This window comes from Acomys minous, assembly GCF_964271855.1.
Source record: "Acomys minous genome assembly, chromosome: 1".
In the NCBI taxonomy this organism is placed as follows: domain Eukaryota; kingdom Metazoa; phylum Chordata; class Mammalia; order Rodentia; family Muridae; genus Acomys; species Acomys minous.
Window position 1 is genome coordinate 109,276,350 of NC_140483.1, and position 11,229 is coordinate 109,287,578.

General features: G+C 42.6%; 1 pseudogene across 1 annotated transcript; it reads right to left on the reverse strand.

The window, feature by feature from the left end:
* Positions 1-4,210: 4,210 nt before the first annotated feature.
* On the reverse strand, positions 4,211-5,129 carry LOC311606610 (large ribosomal subunit protein eL15-like; annotated as a pseudogene). The gene has a single exon. The product of its transcript is annotated as a large ribosomal subunit protein eL15-like (transcript).
* Between the last annotated feature and the right edge of the window lie 6,100 nt (positions 5,130-11,229).

Here is an 11,229-nt window from a genome sequence, read left to right on the forward strand (position 1 = left end):
GAAATCCCAACTTAAAATGTTGTAATACACACACTTAAATAGTTAAAAGTAACAGGTGGAGTGGACCTTAATGTTTGTATGTGGTATATCATGTATGTATGTAAGTGAAGAAGGGTTAAGCCTTTTTTTTTAAGGATCCCAAGTGTGGGATTGGAACAGACTTGTGAGAGAACAGATGATGTTAATCCACTAGAAGACCAACCACCTCGTGCAGGAGCTTGATTGTTGCCAGCTGAAAAGATCCCATGAACAGACTCTGGGAGGAGGTATATAAATGAGCCCAGACCTGGAGGCAGGGCTTTTTGGAGACTTCAGATAGTTTTGGCTGTTCATCGCTCCACTTTGAGATGCTCCTAGAGAGAACTGCTTGAGGGAAGGCTTTGTGGCTCTGGCTCCTGCTGACGTTCCAGCTTCTGGTTACTCCAGGTTCCAGCAGAAGAAATCCTGCTGATTATGCCAGGAGAATTGTTCCTCAGAACTGATATCCTTATGGTTTTGTTATTGTGTTCCTTAATCTTCTTTTCCTTTTGTTTTGGTTAGTCGGCTTATAAGTGACGTACGCTCGTTTAATAAGTTGTAATAAGATATATTGGTTAAGAAAATTGAACCTACATGTAAGTGTGCATGGGGATACATATGTATACCTTTAATAATATTTTATGTTATCCAGTATGTATCTCCTTTATATTTAAACCAGTTTGTGTTGAATTTTCTGTGACCTTCAACTTAAGGGCTCTTAAATTGATGCAGTACAAGTAAGTCTACCTTGCTTTAATTTATATATATACACACACACACATATATATGTACACACACACACACACACACACACACACACACACACACACACACACACGTCATACTATTTTACCAGGTTGGTCTTCAGCTCACAATTGCAGATGATCTGAGCAGCTGGGATGGATAGTCGGTGTGCACAATCAAGCCTCGCTTCTGTCTCATGTTCTTCACGGGCTTTGCTTAGACTGCATCACAGCCTAGTTACTGGAAATTAAGATATTACTACGGCCATTTCCAGTACTAAATCACACGCGCATTCTATCAGTGTGATAAATTCTTAGAAGTCAGGTTGGAGCTCTTCAGATGATATCTAAGGATACGTTCTGAACTGTGAAGGTGAAAGTGGTTGCCTCTAGGACAGCGAGTTTGGTGAATTAAGGCTGAATGCTGCTTCTTGGCTTGTTTCTCTGGCTTGCTCAGCTACTGTTGCTTTGCTTTTGTTTTTCTATATCTATTATCATTTATCAGTTGTACAAAATGATGGGTTTCATGCATGCATATACTATACTTTGATCATCTTCAATACCTGATTATCATACACTGCCACTGTTCCCACATCTGTCACCATGCCCTCCTATTGCTCTCATGTATGACCTCTATATCTTTTTTTTCTTCATTATTACTAGATGTATAAGACATATAAACATATAAATACAACCTGCTGAGCTCATTTAGTGTTGCTTTTAACACTATAATATATATTAGGGCTGACCACTTGGTATTGGATAACCAATTTGGGGGACTCATCCCTGGGGAAACTGATCTTCTCTCAGCAGGCATTAATTGCTTGCACCTCTTCATTTATGAGTGGAGGCTTGTGAAATACCCCACATCATCCACGCTGTGGCATCGATTGGTACTGTCATCGTTCAGGTTTTGTTTAGGCGCCCATGGTGTTGAGATTTCAATATAGAAGACACAGTCTCAGAGCAGATACCTTGGTTCCACTTTCAGGATGTTATCTGACCCTTAGATGTAGGAGTTGTGTAAGTTGGGGTTGGCGTACCTCTCCGTGGTCAGCTGTTTTCTGCATTTTGACCAATTGTGTGTTTCTGTGGTGGTCTCTACCTGTTGCAAAAAGAAGCTTTCTTTGATGGTGGGGGAGAGCCACCTTCATCTCTGTGTATAAATATTTAGAATGCAATTAAAATACATACTGACTTAGGAAGCTGTCAGTAGTAGCTTCTTCTCCAGAGTCCACGATCTCAGCAGCCATGGGTGGTTGGTTAGGCCTGCAGTTCTATCATCCTTTTGGGTAGGCCTTAAGTCTAATCAGACTTGTCCCCAAGAATAAGTCTCACTATTGTACTTTTGGGGATAGCTTATTGTACTGTTGGATGTCATAGGCATTATAGTTACTTTCCCCCCTTGGAAGCTTGTATAGCACCTTCCAGTAATATAAAAGCTAGTCCTAAGGGAGGCGGCTTCCAAGTCAGTTCCAGCAAATACCTCCAAGTCCTGTATCTATTTGTCTTCTTGCCCTGGGGAAAGCCATGTGGTGAGTTGAGGTGAGTGGGTTCTGGGCAAACAATGTTCAGTGGAACTGATTTTCTACCTGTGAAATGTGTTGCAAAATTTCTTTTTGTTAGTGGTGACTTCTTTGTCTTATTATTAAAAAAAATAATTATACTAAATAATGAATGCTCTCATTTTTCGGTTATCTCTATTTTTTTGTTTTTTATTATTTTTCTTTTTACATATACATTTATATTATTAGTCATATATACAATAAACTACCTATAGCAAGAAGAACAATGAAACAATCAGGAATTATATAAATATTACATTCATAGGGATTTTTTGGTTTGTTTTTCTTTTTTGCTATTTGTGTTTGGCAACCTTGAAGAAAACTTATTTTCTATCTCGGTGAGTCTAAAATTCTGAATGTAAATCAATATCTATCATATCTGATCTCTATCAACTTAAAACGTTTAACTAGACCTAAAAACATCTTAACCCCTAAAGAACTAAGCTGAATTGTAAAACTTAATTATCTGGTCTTCAACCCCATCAGAGACCTGAGAAGGAATAAAATTTATTACTGTTATCTCCATTATATATATATATATATTATTTTTTATACTAATTCAAAATGTATACAAAGTGGAGATCATAGCATCCTGAGCCCCTAGGACCTGTCACTCAGTTTTAACAATGATCAATTTTTGTTTTCTTTTATACTGCTACTTTTTTTTCTCACCAAAATTTTATTTTGAAGCCAGTTTTAAGTCGGTTATTTTTTTTGTCTCTGGCAGTCCTGCAGGTTGAAGCCTGGTGCATGCCCGGTGACTGCCCCACCAGTATATGCAACTTCTACAAATATTTGAGTGTATTATCAGAAAAGTAGCCTTTTTCTGTTTCCTAGAAATACCAGAAATATAAGTCAGGCCATCAAGCCCAGTGTCAAGGCAAATGCTTAGGCATTTAATCCGATGGCTTGTTCGTGACATGAGCAACCAGTATTACTATTAGCTCCTGATTTATGAAGCCACATGTTCAGTTGTATGACGGATGTCATTAACATCGGCGTGGCAGGTTCATTCATCTGTCTCTGCCCAGAGCTCTTCAGTCATGAATGCACTCAACAGATGGGGAATTTCATGGTCCCAAATGGAATTGTTTACCCTCTCATTGTTCCCTTGTCAGCAATCAGACTAAACCCATTACCCACCAATAAAAAGATCCGCCTGCTGCCAGTTCAGCTGTGGAAGGAGCGAAGCTATGTTGAAGGGATTTAGAGTTTTAGAAGAGATAAAAGATGCAATAAGAAGCCACATAAAAATTAAGACCCCAGAGGGGGGAAATTGAGTCTCTCATTTTAAACCCACAGGATTAAGGGATTAGGAAAAGAAGAGCTAGTAAGTCTCCTTTTTCTTTAACATAAGTACTCTAGAGCCCCTTTTAATTATAAACATTGCATAGCTTCCACTGTGTGCTGACGGCTTTATTATGTCAGCTTAAAGTTCATAAAACACTCAAAATGTTTTCGTTTTTCTTTTGTAGGTGTTGTTCCTTTGGCTGGTTGGTTCGGTTTTCCCACAGGGCTTCTCTGTGTAGCCTTGGCTGTTCTGTGTGCTGGGAAAGGCAAAGTTTGCTTTGCTTTGGTGTGTCTGCTGTCAGCAAATACATGGCTTTAGGAACTGAGTTCTAAAGAGCAGTCTCCAGGCAGCAGAAGAAAATTCCAGGGTAAAGGACTTCGCTTACCAATACTACAAGGTGAGCAAACCACTGTCTGCTCGTGGGTAAGAGCAAAAGACAGCCATGTAACCTGGCCTCGGGACCTGTAGAGCCAAGAGGAAAGAGAGACAATGTGACTGATGGCTATTTATAGCTGAATACTTTCAAGGGTCTGCATGGCAAGTGGTGAACAAAAGTGTTGGGGAAAAAATACTGATAACATCCAAACAGAAGGCGTCTTATAATGGAATAATCAATAAGAGAAATATCAAATAGTTTCTACCCAGTATTAAGTTTAATTTCTAATGCACTGAAGTTTGCTATCCATTAATATTCACATGGATTAATTGGTCTACTGTAGTTTTCCTGTCCCTCTTTTTTTTTTTAAGTCTTCAAACAAGTATTGCACTTTAACCTGTACACTTCCACAAAGCACTCGTGACAATCTGCAGACTAGTTTCAACAGACAAATAACACCTCTAAGCAGACATGACTGTCCTAAATAGTTTATTGGGCATGAATCTTAGAAACACTACGTGTCTTAGCGGTGATGGTGGTGGGGCTGGAGAGTATTGCCCTTTCTCCGGGCTGCATGGCCAGAGCCACCAATAGTGTAGTGGAAGTTGTGGCCCCTTTCCAAGTCCATGGCTCTTGCGCGCAGCGCAGTAGATGTCAGCCCACGCATCTCTCTGTGTTTGTGGACTGGTTTGGTGATCCACTGGGTGTCAGGATTTCTTCTGATAGCTTTATGGGACGGATCGGTGAGGGTAACCTCAAACAATTTATATATGGAATCTTCACCAACCCAGTAGGAATGCAGGACTCTCAAAGCCCCACAACGGCATCCGGCTTTCTCTCTTCAGCAGCAGACTGAAGGAAGGCTTCGTGCAAGTTTTAGCTGGTTAACACCGTAGTGGACAGGTAAGTTGTACCCTTAGGAACTGGGAGCATTTGTGGCCACCCCGGCGGACACGAATCCTGTAAATGACATGGCCTTGCTTGGCCTTATATCCCTGCCTTCGTGCCTTTTCAGGCCAAGTGGGGCGGGGAGCCCTGTGCAGCACGAAGAGCTATCGGTATTGCCAGCCGCGGACCCCAAGAAGAAAGCGCACCACGTCGGACTGCTTCTTCTGGAATAGCTCCTGGATGTATTTTTATGCGCCCATTTTGGCTCACCTGATGGCTGCTGGCAGAGGGAAGGAAAATGTTCTATTTTTGAAGACTGTCAAGGAAAGTAAGGATGCTTTATTGGTCAGGTTTAATGAGGTGAAACAAAAAACAACAACCAAAATAAACAAAAAACCCAACCCTGTATTACATTAGCTACTGGGTCTCAGTAACCACCCATGACTTTTCCTCTATATAAGTACCAACAATTTAAATATATCCAAATCTGTAAATATGCTATATACTTCAATGCTTTTGTGAACCTTTGTTATGAAATAGTAATTTTCAAGAATAAAGCATTATAGAAATGCAGAAACAAACAGACAAACACTCAAACTGGGCTCGGAAGCAGGAGGAAACATCAGCTTCATAACAGGAAGGCTGCTGAGACGGACGCTCCTAGGGACTGTCTGGAGACTTTATGTCAATAACTTTGCTCTTTAGAGAGGGCTGCTCTCGCTCAGCTTGCAGGTTCTCTGTCCACCAACCTGGTAGATCTCAGGCTCCTGCAGGCTGATCTCCTAGCACCTGAAGTGGACCATGGAACCTTTGTTTTTAGGATGTGACTTCTAGAACACTCCTTACCTTTTGTTCTAATACGATATTATGGGAAAGAAGTGTTGGCTCCAGCACTCATCCATGCAGCTGAGGATCTGGGCACAAAGCCTTTCTCACTCAGGATGTGAGACTTTGGCCAACAAAAATAGCCTGTTTCATTCTTGTTCTATTTCTATTCTTCAAATACATATTGCCAGCTTACTGCTGTGGATACTGGCTATAACAGGAGAGGATGAAGATCTTCCATGATAAAGACATAAAGGTCCTTTACCCCTCGTTAACATATTAAAAAGAGAAATGGGGCAGATGATAAATGACAGACAGGCACACACACAGACAGGCACACAGATAGGCAACAGCCACACAGACAGACAGGCACATACACAGACAGGCACACACACAGACAGGCACACACACAGACAGGCAACAGCCACACAGACAGACAGGCACATGCACAGAAAAGCACAGAGATAGACAGGCACACAGAGAATGCTCAGAGGCCACTTCAAATCTGGGTTTCTTGATTTCTCTAGGGAGAGAAACAGCCCCTGAGAGACTTTTTTTCCTTTTCTGTTCCTTCCTTTATTCCTTTCTTCTTTTCTCCTCTTTTTTGCTGTTGACAGTGTGGATGATGAAATCCAGGAACTCACTAATGCTACTCAGATGCCACTGAGCTGTGTTCCCATCCCCTACTGAAAGATTTCGATGAAAGTATATTTTACGGTGACCATTCTGGATCCAGGGAAGGGAATGGCATGTAAAATGTTTAGAGATCGAGGCAAGAAAGTACTTAGAACAGTACTTGTGTAATCTAACCTCAGTGTAATCTCCTATTTTTCTCTTTGGGACTGTCTTTTCCAGCGTGGACTATTATAAAAAGTATCTATAGCCTAGGTTCTAACATTTATTTCTTACGGCTCTGGAGGCTGGGCGAGCCAACATGCATATTCTACCTGGAATAACCTCTTGAGAGGAAGGTGTCCTATTTCTTACTGTGTGTTTTTGTGTAGAGAGAAAGAGCTGTGGCCTCTTTCGCTTATTTTAAGGAGCCATAGCCTTATGACTTCAACTAAACTTAATCATCGCCCAAAGCTCTCAAGACACTTGGAGTCCTGGCTTCAGCACTGGGAAGATACAGATAAGTGGATGCATGGGCGATGTTGGTGGAAAACTAGGAAGAGTGAAACAAGAGGGATGGTTACGGATTGGCGGGGAAGAAAGGCGTAGAGGGAGGGACATCATCCTTCAAAAGGGTCTCTAGGAGCCTCTGTCTTACAGGGAGCCCTCCTTGCTGTTGGAGGCCATCAAGGTGGGACTTTGGGGACAGAGAAGTCACAGGGAGGCCCTGTCTGTTTAGTGCCTGGAACTAAGCTTAGGTATTCTGTGGTACTAAGAGTTTGCTCTTTTTTTTTTTTTGTGGGTGACAGGATTCCATCATCTCTCTCTGTCTTGGTAGCCCACGGCACAGCGCTCCTTCTCCTCCTTTCCTTTCATAGTTTTTAGTCCTTGCCACACAGCCGCAATTGTGAAAACTGATGACAATGACAAAGCAAGAGGGATGACTGGGCTTAAGGAACTCCCCTTCTAGAAAGCAGAGAGAACACTGCCTTCTCTATAAGATATTAAAAACATCAAATCTGTCCAAGAGCCAGCATCACGGTCCCATTCTTACACCTAACTGCTCAGTCCACACATTCCTGAAGGTCTCCATGGCAACTTAGCAATTACTTCTATGATTCAAGTGATGATACCTTTGTTTTTGATGGATGGGCAGCTCTTTAAGGGGCAGGACTTTATTTTACTAGTCTCTGTAGTCCCAGAACCTGGTATAAGCACTTTACACTGGGAGGTTACCCAAAGCAAGATCTGTATGTAGGGCCAAATCATTTGCCAGCAGTGTGACCTTCGTCAAATAATGTGACTTCCATGAGGCCCGGTTTTATCATCCGTAAGATGGTGACAACTTTAAGCTTTACAAAGCTGTTTTAATCAGCAAATGGTGCAACGTATGCAATATACATCTAGTGACCAACACAAGCATAAGATCAATATTGGGTCTATGGTTAACATTACTGAGCTAATGTCCTGGGGCCTGGTTTGGCAAGGCTGGTTTGGGGGGTAAACTCTGGCAAGGCATTTTACCTTTGGGAGCCTCTGTTTTTTAAAAACAACCATCTTCATTTGTAAAACCAGAAAAGGTATTAGTCTCTAAGATTTCACAAGTAATTCCCAAGGCCGTCTTTGATCACTGACCCTGCAAGCACAGCTTGTTAGCAACTCCCCAGGTGAATGTTTCAAATGAAGAGACTCTTCATCCAAAAGGATACTGAGGTGGCAAACCAACGTGGGACAAGATGTTCACCATCATGACGTGAATCAAATCGGTGACAATAGCTCCCTACAAATCTGCTAGAGTGACTGTGAGAAAACAACCGTGTAGGTCTCAGGGTGTAGCGTAGTTGGTGCAGGCTTTGTCTAGAATGCACGGAGCCCTAGGTTCAATCCCCGGTACCACATGAACACAGCTGTGAGGGTGCATTGCACACTGTGCTTGGTAGTGCAGCAGGCTTGAGGCCAGCTTGAACTATATGAGCTTCTGTTTCTAAATAGAAGAGTAGTTTGTCTTATAAATATTTGCCCTGTAACTATTGTCAATGCCATCAAGGGAGCATGTGCACATCCAGCTTCCAGAAGTTTCTGATTAGAGCAGCAACTTAGAGCCTTGGGGGCGGGGCTGGGTCTTGGGGGCGGGGGCGGGCCTTGGGGCGGGGGCGGGTCTTGGGGGCGGGGGCGGGGGCGGGTCTTGGGGACGGCTCTCTGTCTCTCTCAGTTCTCACAGCGCAGCAATCCTTGCACTTACATGCCCAGATGACTAGTAGAAAAAAGCATTTGGATATTGTTCTCAGCTAACAAAACCATGGCCCATGACTGTGATAACGCAGGCCTGTTGTCTAGGGAACCAATCCCAGGGGTCCAAGAAGGCAAAAATAACTAACAGATAAATAAATAAATAAATAAAAATAAGGCAAAAAAGGAAATAAATTGGTGGTTTTATAGTTTCATTTTCACTTCACTCAAGTTTTATAAGTTGATTTGAGTTAATCTGCCCTGTGCACTGTCAAGCTATCCAGTCATCTCTCCATCTCTATGCGTTCTGCAGATTCAAGTGAGCGTAGAACAAAGACATTCAGGGGACAATCGCACCTAAGACCACACGCACTATTGTTCTTGCTATGTAGTGTCTTGTGCCGCAGCAGGTCTCTGCCAGCATAAAGACATCACCAGATGTAGTCCTAGATCCTGCATCTCCACACACCTGCTTCTGCCATCTCAGCTCGGTGCCGCCTCCAGCGCACTGAATGCCAGCTGAAGGCAGCAGGGGTGGCAAGGGAGGTGTTTCCTATTCTGTGGCTTGTTCCAAGATGGCTGCCTGCAAACCAGGGAGCAGGTTAGAGGATGCCTTAGTATAACGGGCCTCGTAGTATGACACTGATGGAAAAAAAGATGTTGTCAGAAGTCCAAGGAACCCTTACTTTGCAGAGGACTCCAGATGCCTGGTATGAAAAAAATAGGTAAGACTTTATCACTAATCTTTGAGCAGGAAGTCAAATTAAATTGGCTTGAGAAGGCCCCAATCTCTCTCTCTCTCTCTCTCTCTCTCTCTCTCTCTCTCTCTCTCTCTCTCTCACACACACACACACACACACATACACACACACCTGTATTGGACATATACAGACTTTCCTCATGCTTGACATTCCCTAAACAACACAAAATAACTTTTTATACTGTATCAGACAATGTGAGTCATCTCCAGATGATCTAAATTATATGGGATTATAAGTAACATCTATATCATTTTATACAAAAGACTTGAGCATCTTAAGATTCTGGTACCCAAGGAATGTTCTGGAAACTCCCTGGATACCAAAGGTAAACCGTCCTGACTTAAAGCGCGCGTGCACGCACGCACGCACGCACGCACGCACACCCCCCCCAAACAAACAAACAAAAACAAAAACAACAAAAAAAAACCCCAACCAACCAAACAAACAAAAAGTGTGAATGAACCTCCCTTTATTTGCCATCATGCTAGGGTTCATGTTGAAGAGAGAGACAAGGAAGGGCATGAGAAGGCAACCCTAAGGTGAGGTACTGAGTACGTTTACAAACATGAGTCAAAAGCTCATGCTTAAAATGTAAGACTTCAACGCGGGGAAACTCAAGAGAGGGACTGGGAGCGTGAGACCTCCACAGATACTTCCATCTTCTGTGTCAGAACTCCACGGACACTCCCATCACCTGCCCCTGCTCTGCTGGGAGTGGAAGTTTAAGTCATCTCAGTATTACGGATGAATGATTAAAATTCCAAATTGTGAACCACTGTGTGCCTTTTAAAGCAGTGATCATGAAGCTTAAAGTGCTGCATCTCCTGGGAAAAGAGCTGAAAACTACCCATAACTCCCATGTGGGGACAAAAATGGAAAGAGAAGATGACACAACAACAGTCGTGTTTGGGTAAAGGGATTATATGCCAGTTTTCTTTTCTCTTGAGTATTTTAATTAGTTTCCAAGGTATAAAAATGTCTACAGATTGCAAAGTGATTAAACCACCCAGTTAAAAATTGAATATTTAAAGCCATAAAGAATGAAGGTTTGAAGTTAGCTGTCCTGGGTGTTCTCATGAGGGCTGCCCCATGGGACGACTTGGGCAGTCGTTGCAGTTTGAAGGGAGATTTCTTTTAAGCTGAGAGTGATTGGACTTGAAAAATCAGAGGAGCAATAGCAGAAGGAACCAGGCCCTCCCAAGCCAGCTGCCAGCAATTCAACCAAGGGCTTCAAGAACTAATTTCCGTCCCCACTCACTGTGGTTGTGCTCAGGAGACCTGCTTCCCCAGGCTATTGTAATGGGGATGGCCCTTGTCTGCCAATGGCTCCCCGGGGGCCAGGCACTTGATGGCAGCTGTCTGCTTGGGGTGACTGGCATCAGAAAATCACAGACTGTGCAATGTCGACCTGGTGGTGAACAGTTATCCTATGTGCACACCCCCTCCCCAGGGGTAGCGTGCCTCATTAGGGTACAGTTTCTAATGCAAACAACCATTAATCTTTTTTTTTTCCCCCTCAGGGTTAAAAGGCCAGAAAAGCAGTTTTTGTGCACACGCTTGCTTTCTGTTTTGAAACTGTATTTGTGTTTTACAAGAGCAGAATCACTTCATTGAATACTTAACAAACACCCTACAGCTGTGTCTAGAGTTATACAAACAATGCCAAACTCAACATAGCCCTTCCTGTTCATGGAGAAGGGACAAGAGAGCAAAACCAGTCTTCTGCTTATTGTGGCGTGTGACAATAAATCATGGTAACGCAGCCTAACTTAGAATGAATTAGCAATGTACGATTAAGTAAAAATGCTATCATACGTGGTAATTCTATGAATGTAGCATTATATAAACTCTTGGATGTCATTTGCTTAATTTCCCCTCCTTTGCCAAGAAAACCAAGTAAACCTGCAACTTTAGAAATGTT